This window comes from Leopardus geoffroyi, chromosome B2 (genome assembly GCF_018350155.1).
Source record: "Leopardus geoffroyi isolate Oge1 chromosome B2, O.geoffroyi_Oge1_pat1.0, whole genome shotgun sequence".
NCBI lineage: Eukaryota > Metazoa > Chordata > Mammalia > Carnivora > Felidae > Leopardus > Leopardus geoffroyi.
In genome coordinates, this window is record NC_059332.1 from 86893616 (window position 1) to 86907763 (window position 14148).

Genomic DNA, 14148 nt, shown 5'->3' on the forward strand with positions numbered 1-14148 from the left:
TTAAAAAAATCAAGTTTTGGGAAAGACAGTGATGGAATTCTCTTTCTTGCTAATTTATCCAGCAATATTAGAGTATCAAGCACATTCATTTCCATCAAACACCTGGCCTCCCTGACATTTGGCGCTCTCCCAGACATCTATCAAGAAATAGTTCCGATTTTTCAGCTTTCAGTTTATGGTTTCAAGGAAAGATCCTGACATTGATTTTTGCATATGACTCTGATTGACTCCAGTGGGAGTCCTGCACACAATTTGGTAGTACAAAATGATCCCTAGCCTAGCAGTCTATGCCCTTTCCATAAAGATATTTTATAGTTTCCAATTCCCAACTTTTTTATTTTCTAAATCATTTTCTCAGATCTTTAGAGCTTTCTCCTTATCTCCTATAATGTCTTTAAGCATAAAGTTCAAACCTTGGGTAAACTATTTTTTGCTTTAATCTTAAATATTTCTTGAACACACAGTCACTATGGCCTCAGGTGCCTAGAAAATACAAACACCATCACTGACATTGACTTCCCAAAAGAAAAATTATAAACTGTAATAATCTTAACTCACAGTTTATAGCAGTGCTGTTAATGAGAGCAAGTAGTCATATACTTTTGTTCTGTTCCCAATAGGGATGAATACGACTTGTATTTTTCACAGGAGTTTGTCACTTAGGAGGAGTTCTGCTTCAAGTAACAAAATATGTGAATTAAAGTGGTTTGAACATTATGGACATTTTAGTAGCTCACTAATCAAGACTCTTTGAAGTAGAAGTTTCAGAGTTCATTACTATAGCTGCTCAAAACTGTCAGGGCTCTGAACTGTCTTCTCCGCTACTTCATTGGCTCTCCCCTCATGGTCACAAAATGGCTGTCACACCTCCAAGTGTCTTGCAGTCACACTACATCTCCCAAGGCATAAAAGAAGAGTGTGGGCTTCCCTTCACTGTTTATTACCTAAAGCTAGGGGGCATGAGTGGAATTCCACCTTCTCTGCTCACATCTCATCATATACCTGAACAAAATCAGATATTTGTTTGCAATGGAGGAACAAATACAGGACAGCCAGATAGTAGTATCTACACCTGGAACTCTTTGCTCCACCCCCAACAGAAGTCACATTTATCAGTTATCTTGTGTGACGACTCTTGGGATAGTCACATGTGTACAGAAAGTTCCTGATAAAGATACAGAGCATGTATGTATAATGCCCAGGCACTCATCATGCTTTTTCTCCAAGCAAGGACCCCATTTTTTAAATAAGGCAAGCATAGTCTAAGATGTTGAGATGATTTATGGAATGCTTCAAGGATACCTAATTGTCTTCACTTTATCAATAACCGTAGCATTAGTATGTGTTTTATTTAACTATGTAGCCATTTATATAAATGCCAATTGTACAGACTTTGAAAAAATATTCAATACACTTGCAATGAGTGAACTGTATAGTATGTGAATTACACCTTAAAAAGCTGCACACATACAAACATACACACACACACACACACACACACACACACACACTCAAAAAAAAAAAACAAAGGTAATTCAGCTTTTACATTGGTGTTGTCTTGAGATCATTTCTCTTGAAGCCAGCCATCACGTGAGAAAGCCCAGGACTGATGGAAAGGCTATGTATGGATGCTCCAACAAAAGCCCCTGCTGGGCCCTTGGCTGACAGCCAGCATCAACTGTCAGACTCTAGAGTGAGCAAGCCTCCAGATGATTCCAGCCCCAGCTTAGGCTTCAGACATTATGGAGCAGAAACAATTCATCCCTGTCATACTCTATCTGAATTCCTGACCTTCAGAAGCCATGAGAAATAATAAGTGATGATTGTTGCATTGAGCCACAAAGTTTTGGAGTCATTTGTTTCATCGATAGGTAACTAATACTGGCACTGATGAAACCCACAACACCAGTGAAGGTAAAATAATGACTATGACAAGTTGTAAAATGAAGGTGTCTAAAGCAGTAAGCATATATAATTAGGGGATGGATGTATTTCTCACAATAAATCTGCAAAAATTCAGAGAGTCAGGAATGGCTTTCAGCTCTGATATGCTGAGCAAGTAGGCACTCACTAAAGTCAATAACTAAAATGACTTTGTTAGAGAGTATGGAAAGGTAACTATAAGAATACACTTAGACAAATCTCCCAGGTTGGTAGTCCCACTCTGCCACAAGTAGCTATGTGACCTTGGAAAAGTAACCTCTGTGAGCCTGTTTTCTTATGTGAAAACGGACGTTTGGGAGCATTAAATGAGATGATACACTTTAAGTACTCAGCATAGGCCTGGCTCAATAACTATGGATTATTGCTCTTATTATCATGAAATAAGTGGAGTGATACCAATAGGATGGTCCCAAGTCATCTCTACCTCTAAATTTGCTACTTACCCCATAGATACTAGAGACAAAAAGTCTTTTGATATCCTTCTTGTAAACGTATTTGTGAAGCTCAGCATCTTCTTTTCACATTTTATAATTTGTAATTAACTCTCAAAGTCACTTGTAGAAAATAATCAGAATCAAGAAGTTCAATTGCTTAAGGTTAAGGATGAGGTTTCCATACATTTATTTTAAGTAATTCGTGAGTTTGGGTGGTAGTAAGTATGTCAGATGATGCCCTTCATGTAAAAGAGGCAGTATTGCCATGTCATTCTTTGCATGATTGTTTAACAGATGATAGATTTTCCTACATGCTATTTGCTATTTTAGAGATCAAGGGGCAGTCAGGAGTCAAAACAAAAATGATCGAAAACACAGAGATGGAAAAAAAGAGTTGATTCTTTTTCTTCCATTAAAGTCATTGCATGTTTGTGGTCTGAGACGCTCACCTGGAGCCATCAGGTTAATAGACAGCTTCAGGCAACCATGGCTTGCTACTGATAGCCAGACAGGACACTATTAATCAGATTCATCTGATATGGACATCTTCCGTGGTACTTCACAGAATAATTTGAGAGGTGAACAAAAAGGGAGGTTGATTTCTACTAAGAAACAAGCATGTATCTGGAGCTTTGCATTCTCACTGTGTCATTCCACTACTTCAAGGACATCAGCAAAGAACTGCCATTAGAGGACATTTATAAAATAAAGAACACCTTTCTATGATGTAATGTATAATTTTGTCTGTATCTTATCTGCTTTCCTGTCCCTAGCACCTTACATGACTCCTAGATCATAAAGAGGCACTCGATAAATGTATGCTGAATTGAATTGAAGTACCAGGTCAGAAAGTAGACGCAAAACCTTCAGAAGAATACCCTGCAGAGCCTTGAGTGTAAAGAAGTGATATTTCTTCCTTAAGCCCAATAAAAGTGACACCATACCTGCTGCTGTGCTTTTCTCACTCTCCCCAGGCCTTTTCCCCAGCTAGAACTATACAGTCAAGCATGGTAGATCCGTGAAAAATCTCTGGAGCATGATGGCTGAGTTCAAACCTCTGTTCTGCCATTTTTCTAGCTGTGTTACCTTGGACAAGGTCACTTACTCTCTCTGTGCCTTAGTATTCGTTTGCAAAGTGGAATAGAGCAGTGCCTACCTGTTGGAGCTATTATGAGGAATAAATCTACAAGCATACATAAAGTAAATAGATTGAAGCTGGCACACAATAGACAGACAATAAATGTTAGCTGTAATAATAGACATCCAATCTGATAGTGTCCTGGGCATGCAACCAGGGTCAGGTCCTAGTTCCTCCCCTTTGCTAAACTGGTGAGGGAGCCATACAGATGGCGCAGCAGAATATTCTCTTTGTACTCACACACTCTGAGAAGGATGGCTGGAGAGGGTCCTCTTTCCACCAAAGCTCTAGACAGTGTGGTGGAGGGAGAATCACACTGAGGATCCTTAGGAAGCCCAGCTGTGAACAAAAACACAGTCTTATTTTATTCCATGGGCAGTTATTTTCCTACCAGTTTGCTTTCAATTAATGTCAAACATGTCCTAAAATTTGAACAAGTCCTTGATTTTTCTCAGCAAACTAGGCAGTTCCCCCAAATCATCACTACCCACCTCTTTTGTACATTTTAAAATATGTACGATAAAAGCTTGAAATGCTGCCATCTAGAGACAGCTATTTCATAATGATAACCAAGGCAGTGATCTTGAAAGGCCACGAAAATAGAACTTGGCCTTGCATTCTCAAAGCCATTTTAAAACTCTATAGTGTAAGTTGATTACTTACCTATTTTATGTAAGTAGGATCAAGAAAAGGGGGAAAAGGGGCGCCTGGGTGGCGCAGTCGGTTAAGCGTCCGACTTCAGCCAGGTCACGATCTCGCAGTCCATGAGTTCGAGCCCCGCGTCGGGCTCTGGGCTGATGGCTCAGAGCCTGGAGCCTGTTTCTGATTCTGTGTCTCTCTCTCTCTCTGCCCCTCCCCCGTTCATGCTCTGTCTCTCTCTGTCCCAAAAATAAAAATTAAAAAAATAAAAAAAAAAAAAAGAAAAGGGGGAAAGTAATTTAAATTAGAAATAAATAGCATCCTTTATAAGTAATTTATAAGTAATATTTTTAAACCAGTTTTCCCTCACAGGCAATGTACTACCTTTATTTTTGTGACGGGAATAATCTCTTAGAACAGAGGAGGAATATACAGGAGTTAGAACTTCTTCCCTCCTGGCCTACCACCCACGTGTGGGTGTCCCAGTCCCACCTGCTGTGCCCTGATAAACCGTACACTTCAGGAGAACGGCGACCAGAGGGCGTATGCCACAGGTATTTCCTAAAGCCTCAGCTACAGGCTTTTCTGTACCTCTCTGCAAGGCTCTCTCTCTCTATGTGCACACACCTGTGGGTAAACCATTTTTAGAGTTCAGGGATTAAAATTACACATTACAGCATAGGACATAAGCAGCTAGTTAAGTTTTGTCGTTATAATTAGAAATTTCATGAGGATCAGAAGAAAATCAAAGAAAATTGTTATTTCCATCCCACAAGAAAGAATGTTTTGCTAATACTATCCATTATGCAAAAGGGAAAAAGTCCAGCCATAAATATACAGAAGTTCCCCACATCCTCCATTAATACGTGACCAATGCCTCCTTTCCAGTCTTCAAATCTCTCTCGCTGACATGACACTTCCATAAACTGTCACCATCTTTGATTCTTGCTGGGCCAACTTTTTTTTTTCTTTTGTTTCTTTTCTTTTCTTTTTTTTTTTTTTTTTTTTTTTTTTACGGTTTTCATCATTAACCCCTCCCTATACTTTCATCTGTTTTTTTTTTTTTAATTTTCTTTTAATCTTCATTTCTTTTTAAGAGAGAGAGACAGAGCATGAGCAGGAGAGGAGCAGAGAGAGAGGGAGACACAGAATCCGAAGCAGACTCCAGGCTGAGCTGTCGGCACAGAGCCCTAGGCTGAGCTGTCAGCACAGAGCCCTATGTGGGGCTTGAATTCACAAACTGTGAGATCCTGACCTGAGACAAAGTCAGATGCTTAACCGACTGAGCCACCCAGGCGCCCCTACGTTGATCCTCTTTGCATTCATCTACAAACTTCAGGAGTAGAATCATTCCACAATCACCTGCAACTGTCCAGCCAGCAATGAGAATGGAATGAAGCAAAGTCATGGAGATATCAGAGATAATTTCAGGTCATTTGATAGAAAGGTGTCAAATTTAGGAAAAAATATAAAGAATTTTAACTCTCAAACAGTGTTCTAGCTACAGTCCAACAGATATCTGGAAATCTAAAATGAATTAAAGTTGGCATTCCTTTCCTTAGACAGTGGACCAAGTGGCAATCCAATCTCTCAATTATCCTCAAGAAATGGCATGATTGCTACCACCCCCCCCCCAATTATTTAGTGGCTGAACTCTCATACAGTATGTAATGCATTCAGAGATGAAATATCAACTTGGATCTCCATGTTATAATAGGATAGGATTTTTTAAAGTTTTTATTTTAATTCTAGTTAGTTAACATTCAGTGTTATATTAGTTTCAAGCATACACTAGAGTGATTCAATAATTCCATACATCACCCAGAGCTCATCAAAAGTGCACTCCTTGAACCCTATCATCTTTTTCACACACACACCACCCCCCCCACCTCTCCTCTGGTAACCATCAGTTTATAGGATAGGACTTGACTGCATGTGTCTAAATGCAATCACAATAAAGTTATAGATTTCAATTAGGAACAGGCATCATAATAATACTGTATCACATTTGCTCTGGAAGGCTAGACCAAGGACAAGAAAAATGTGCCTCTAATTTTTCCTCCCTATCTTATCATTATTTTGCTCTGCTGCAGGCAAACTGGGGACTACTCCACTCCTGTTTTGTTTTTTGTTTTTTTGCATTTATTTATTTTTGAGAGAGCACAAGTGGGAGAGGAGCAGAGAGAGAATGAGACAGAATCTGAAGCAGGCTCCAGGCTCTGAACTGTCAGCACAGAGCCCCTTGTGGGGCTTGAACTCACAAACCGTGAGATCATGACCTGAGCCAAAGTCAGCCGCTCAACCTACTGAGCCAACCAGGTGCCCCAGGGCAACTCTACTCTTTTGAAGAGAATACAAAGCAGGTTTTGGTTCCTTAGCAAACTCCATACTAAATTGAGTATTTGAAGCTACTTTATAATATCTTTTATAAGCAATGCCTTTGAATGCCTTTTGTTAAAATTCTACTTCAAATAAGTAGACAAAATATGTTAGAAAAGGATTCATAAGCCATGTGAAATTGAAAAAAAGAAAAAATAAAGGAGGACAGCAAAGCATTCCTGAGATCAGAAACCTACACACACACAAACATTCACAAATGCAAGCAAAAATAGTCAGAAATAAAGTCATGCTAAAGTAAGACATCTCTAAACCTTTGAGAGATGCAGATAAAAGCCAGTATGTGAATAATTGCATATCCATCCTTCATATCTATAAGTGGGAAGCTTCTATTTCATGGAAATTTAAAATTTATTCATGTGAAATCCCAGAACAAGAGGATTGAGGACAAAATAACCCTATTTCATCCCTGAATGGCTATCCTCTCCACACTCCCTAAAGGTTAGTTGAGAATAATTATCCTAGAATTTAACCATGGTGGAAATGGCCTGGCCAAGGATTTGTCCAGATTCTAACAAGCAGTATAGTTTTTGCAAGAAAATTTTCCCTGATTTTTTTCAATGGTTCATCTAAAGCTAGGTTTTATGTTAAGACCAGAAGAATTCAAAAGCTATGTCTTAAAAATTACTAAGCTTTGTTCTACATATAAAATTATTTTGAAGCACACAATGATTCATTCATTTAATTCAGTAATTCTGACCATCTATAATGAACCCAAATTGCATCAAGTTTGTAGAATTCTGGATAACATTAAAAGATCTCTGCATTTACCAAATTTAATAACACATATAATCCAAAACAATATATAAAAGCCAAAAATGAAAAGAAATCAGAATTAAATGGTTTCTAATGTTTTCACCCATAATAGCACTATATAAATCATATCCAGCCTAATTATTATCAAATTTTTCCCTGAAATGATCTAACAGGCAGTATCGTTATGTCATCAAATTGCAGAGTCCTATTCCATACTGCTGCCAGGGCCTCCTTTGATATCTATAGCTTTCTTGATACACAAAGGTGACATAAGCAGGCAGAGGATAATTCCTAGGAAAATTCACCGACTCTGATGCCTACTAGACTCATGGGTGCAGATGATACAATATCACAAGAAAAGCTCAAAAGAATAAATTTTTCTCTAAAGTGTTTTTTTCACTTTAAACTATCTTCTCCAATTCCTTCCCAATTCAGCCTACAACCCAAGCCCCAGCTTTTTGTAATAAGTAAAGCTTTTATCAAGAAAAGTAGAGGAAAAGAGCTTTTGCTATTTCTTTTTAAGAGTTCCACCTGAAGTGCTTATCTGGTGATGTACCATATTGCCAATTAGCACTCCAAAGTTTCCATATTCTATACAGGTGCTGTAGATATTTTGGTACCTGAGTTATTTCATAGCAAACAAGTAAAGACAAAAATGTGCCTCCACTTTATCACAAAGAAGGTTGAAATAAGCCTGAAACCAAAATGAAATGCAGAATGCAAGCCTCTATGGAGGAATTATTAATTCATTCTTATTAGTAAAAAAAAAAAAATTACATCTCTGTAGAAAGCTTCTGCCCCGTGAACAAAGGAGAGCTAATAAAGTCACACCAGTGACAGACTTTTAAATTCTGAGCCCTTCTCCTGGGGACCCAGGGCAGTTCGTCTAAATTGAGTTCTAGGCTATTAGAAGATGTAACTATATGATCACTAAAAGATCATAACTAAGGTCACACAAATTTTCTTTGGCAAAAATTCACAGATACTCAACAATATGTAATGTTCTCATTGAAACAATTCCACAACTAACAATATTAGCATTTTCATATTTGCTTTATAAAGGTGCACTATAGTAAACGTGCTAATTCTTTTCTCACATCTAACTCTGCTTTACTCAAATCTTTCTCAGACTATACTAAAGTCAAAATAAGAGGAATCTTCTTGCCACTAATCCAGGCAACTCTTTACAAGGTTAAGTTTCATACTGTTTCCACCATGTTACATTTCTTCTCAACCACAGCCAGTGACTTCCTGGTGATGGTCAAAATAACTTAACCTGCATCCACTGCCTCCCATGAGTTCTGCCCAGCCTGCCTTTGCCATCTTAGATCGTGGTGCATGGCCACTCAAACCCTCTGCTGTAGCTGGGCTTGCTGGCTCTTTGTTTTCAAGCACAACATGTAGATCCACTAGCGTACAGCATCTTTCTTCAATTTTCTTCTCTTAAAATGAGCTCTCATCCTTTTCCCTATCAGTCTGAATCCTACATTTGATTTCAGAGCCAGAGAAAGTCTCAGGTTCTCCCTGAAGCTGTTCCTAACCAGCCCATCTCACAGTTGTCTATACTTCCTAGGGACTTGTATTGCATTTATTGTCTTTGCCATTCAATTAATGTTTGGCATTAATGTTTAGATTTTAATTAACTACTTGAATATTTATGTATCTCTCTCCACACATATATTTAAATTTAGTAAGAATCAAGACACTTTTTTAATATTGATTTTGCCTTTAATTGTCATTCCTCACTGTACTGCACATAGCAGGTGTTCAACAAATTCTTAATTTATTCAAATAAACTCAAAGAGAAACACAAGGGATTCATGGTACATATAAAACATTCCTTTCCAGAGAAACCTGCTAAGCATTGCTCTAAGTTGCCAAGAGGAATCTTATCCCCTGGGTATCATTAAAAATAGATACATACTACATTGTGCTGGATCGTATAAAGGAAAGTAATAACTCTGGAAAGAAATAACCACGGGTATATCAGCCCCAGTTCTCCTGTTTTATTATTCTTTAGGTATTTCAATGCCTTCCAGACTGTAAACATCCAAAAGAAAGAGATAATTTAGTACCTGGGTGGGTACTTTTGTCTCCAGCGGATGCAGGGAAGGAAGGAGGTAAACCATTAACTATAGTGAATTCTGTTTGTGGCTCTAAAGTTAGGCTTGATAAATCTGTAAAAGTTTTAACATATAAAATAAAGCAAGATCACTTTATATCAGATAGTTTTCACAATACACACCTTCTACTGAACAACATTAGCTAGAATCTACTACCAGCATATCACTGTTTCATCCTTCAATTCCATCTCTCCTGTCATCAACTCCGCCTTTGGATTGGTCTGCTGGACCAGTTAAATTTAATGCTGTTATGGATGTGGTTGTTTTAAGTATACTGCTTTGCTGCTTGGTTTCTATTTGTCTTGTTTTTTGATTCTCAGCTCCTCCTTTCCTGATTTTCTTGGGGGAAAGGAGGGGTGAACCAAATAATTTTCAGGATTTTGTTTTAATTTGTCTATCAACTTTTTAGCTATACCTGTTTGTATAATTTTGGGTGGTTATCCTAGAGATTACTTAGACTTAATGGTATATATTAATTCATGTAAAATTAACAATCTTGTGACAGTAAAATTCTATTTAACTACTTCCTATCCTTTTGTTATTGTTTTTATATATCTTACTTGTGTTATAAATGCCTTAACCTCCATCAGTAATCTTATGCAGAAAATAGGAGTAGAAAAAAAAGCAATATTTTATTTTTACTACGTATTTGCCATTTGTTGTGCCCTTCTTTACAGTACATCTGATTTTCATCAGGTATTATTTCTTTCTGGCATGAAGAACAACCTTTTACATTTCTTGAAAGTACAGGCCTGCGGTGCCTGGGTGGCTCAGTTGGCTAAGCATCCAACTCTTGATTTCAGCTCACAGTTCGAGTCCTGTGTCAGGCTTGGGACTTTCTCTTTCTCTCTGTGTTCACATGCTGTCTCTCAAAATAAATGAGTAAATGAATGAATGAATGAATGAATGAATGAATTAATTAATTAATAATAAATAAATAAATAAACTTTTTAAAAAGTATAGGCCTAATGAAAACTAATTCTCTCAGCTTTCCTTTATCTGAATTTTTTTTACCCTCATGTGTTAAGGGCATTTTCACTGGATATAGAACCCTAGCTCAACAATTATTTTATTTTTCTTTCAGTATCTTGAAGATGCCATTCTATTATCTTCCAATATTTTAAGGAAAAGGCAGCTAACATTCATATCTCAGAGTTCCTATGTATGATATGTGATTAAAATCCATGTTTTCTCTCCAACACTTTGACTATGATGTGCCTAAAGTGTGGTTCCTCTTTGTAGTTATCCTTTTTAGAATATGCTGAGCTTTCTGGACATGTCAGGTGATGTTTTTTCACTTAATTTGAGCTGTTGTTTCTTGAAATATTTTTCTTCCTCATTCTGTTTCCTTTTTTTTCTGAAATTCAACTTAGTCATATGTTAGATCACTTGATATCATCCAATAGGCCACTGGAGCTGTGTCAATTCTTTCTCCAGTCTTGGTTTTCCTTCTCTTCTCCAAATTGGATAATTTTTATTGACCTGTCCTCTAGTTACTGTCTCTCTTCTGCTTCCTCTAATTTGCTGTTAAGACCATCCCATGATTTTGATCATTTCAGAAACTGTACTTTTCAATTCTAAAATTTCTAGCTTTTTTTATAGATTTTCATTCTTTACTATTACAGGAAGTCATCAAAAGGACATAACCTATGATTGACTTGTGAGCTGGACCCAGGCAATCAGAGGCTGGTTATTCCCTTCCCTTACTTGAAATGTACATTCTACCCACTGTTCCTATTGTAGGAGTTCTTTCAAGGACACAGGGATGATGATAAATGCATTGTTGAAACTATCTGGGACTCTCTTTCTCTGCTCACACTCTCTCAAAATAAATAAGTAAATGAATGAATGAATGAATGAATGAATGAATGAATGAATATATAATAAATAAACTTTTTTTTAAGAAGTACAAACCTAATGAAAACTAGTTCTCTCAGCTTTCATTTATCTGATTTTTTTTTTACCCTCATGTAAAAAGCTGATACAATTGAACTCCATTAAGTCTTCTATGTAAGCTTTAGATTCTGGTGGGTGTATATGCAGATCTACTCATCCTGCGGACACCCAAGACAAGCCTCATATCCAAGTTCCTTTGCTTATTAAAACTGCCATCTACCAACTGGCAGTGGTCTGCCTTTTTATTTGGTCTCTCCTTGCCTTATGTGTATGAGGGCCAGTTTTGAATTTTACCCTGGGAACTCCCTAGGTTGTGAACTAATATTTACCGAGATTTCTGATCTGTTCACTCTTTAGAACTATTGTTTCCCTCAGGTCATTTAACATATTTATAAAATCAAGTTTAAAGTCTTTGTATGCTAATTTTCATATCTGATTCATTTGCTTTTTTTATCTTGATTATGGGTAACTGTTTTTGTTGTTTCTCAGCATGTCTGGAAATTTGTATTGTATATCAGATATTGTGTTTCATTGTAGAAATGCTGGAATCTATTAGCTTCTCTAGAAAAATGTTGGGTTTTGTTCTGGAAAGGGGTTAAATTCCTGGATGATCACCTAAAATTTGTGGAGGCTTAGTGTTATGCTTTGTGAGGGTGGGTGGGTGGGTGGAAAATGCATGGAGTTTACCAAGTTCCCTAATTTGAAAGGACTAAATTCCAAACTCTGACTTCTCTGCTTTGAAAAGCATCTAAAATTTCTATTCAGTTTTCCATCCTTTCAGCTATTACTTTTAATGGACTTCATGGCCTCTCCCCCATGCATACATAGTTCAGAAGTTAGCCAAGGATTTGAAGAGAGTTCATCTTCATATTTTTGGTCTCCCTCTCTGTAAATTCCTTCTTTGCAGGAGGTTCTTCTACATTTTCAGTCACTCTGACATCCTGGAACTCCAACCTCACATTTCTCAAACCAGTAGAATTCTGGCTTTCTGTTTCAGTGTAGATTGTGTTAAAAATAAATTATATAAATGTGAATTTTGCCCATTCACAAATGTGAATTTGTGTATGGATGTCTCCTTTTAGGGTTAAGTCCTAAGTTCTGCCTGCTTCTGGTCATTTTTCAATGCTTTTAAATTCTATATACACAAACACACGTATGCATAGACACATGTATGTGTATTATAATTATTATCTGTGGAAGGATCAGTCCAGTCCTCTGCAACTCCTGGGATTAGAATTCCCTCTTGGCATTCATTTTCAAGTCATCAGTCTGAATTACAGCAAGAGCCTCTAGTTCCCAAGGGCCTTTAACTCTTCTTTGACTCACAATTTTGTACTGTTCAAATATATTCTCCTGGCAGCAGCCAGAGTTATTTTATTAGAAACCTAAAATCAATCATGCCACTCTCTTTAACATCTTTGTATGGCTTCTCGTTACACCTAGAATCAATCCAGAATTCTAACTATGTCCTTTAACAATTTATACAATCTGCCCCTCTGTCTATCTCTTCTACTCCATCTTACCTGCTCTATTTGCCCATTGGGTTTTGGTAACACCTCAAACCTTTAAACACCTGCTCAGGGATTTCAGATATGCTACAACCACTACTAAACCAGTGATTTTTCTACTCCCTGTATAAATCACCTGACTTAACCTTCAGGTTCTCACCTAAATGTCATTTCCACAAAGATGATAGAACTGATTCCACAGATTGTGTTAGTCAAGTACTACATTATAAAGGGTGAAACCCTAATACCCTTCACTTCTTGGCTTGGAGAAAACTGGAAATCCAGGTTCAATAATCCACAACTCAAAAGCAGGAGATTGGAGGATTTCCTCCTTGGGGTGACCATCCCTAAAGGAAAGACCTAACAGATCCTTTATGACTTGTACTCTTTAATGAAACTATCCAGCTGGATTATGCTACAGAGAAACCCACCAGTTGATACTTCAATCTACACACATGTGGAGAGGGCTTTCTGTCACCTCTTTGTATCTCACTCTGAAATGTGAGCAGTCAGGGACCACCAGTCTATTGAGGAAAGGTCCCAGGATGAAGGACAGAGAACAACACACCTGGCAAGAAGGAACTTCCAGGAAACAAAATTTAGATTTAAAAAACACTTTTTAAAAAATCTCTACCATTAATGTCCTCACAGAACCAAGTTTTGCTTCTAAAAAGGGACAAAATGGGAAATTTTAACTGAAATACCAAGATAGGATGAACACTAGCTATTAAAATGAGATGAAGGACTGCATCCAGTAGAACTTAAACATTTCAAAGTGATGTTGTCAAAAATTAGACAATTCTAAAGCCTACACTGAGAGTATTAAGGGTTAAACAGTGAGATCAGAGAAAAGATTTAGGGTTCTTGTGGGGAGAGCCACTGGGATGCTGTGAGCAAAGAGGGCTACAGAGGATCTTCAGGAAGAGCAGTCAGAGAATTTGATATGTACTCCAGCATTAGGAGGACCATGTGGACTGGTTACTGACTCCTGCCCAGGAACTATAGAGGGCAAGAGCACACTGGCAGGATGCTTTGGAGAGAAGAAGAGGTGCTACTTACCACTTTGGGGTTAGTGTGCATAAAAGGTGCGTGTGGGCAGATGTGTCCACCTATTAGAGAGAACAAGCTTGGGAGTTGTCTTTGGTCCTGTCCAAAATTGTCACCTACAAGGAAAAACAGGCCTCAGCAAAGAAGTTGGAGATGGACATCTAAGCTCCTGGGGACTGACTGCTCTATTTAAGGGGGTTACTGCTCAAATATAGTACATTAGTCTAAGCCAAGAGAGAGAGCCACGCTGAGGAATTTGATCTCCA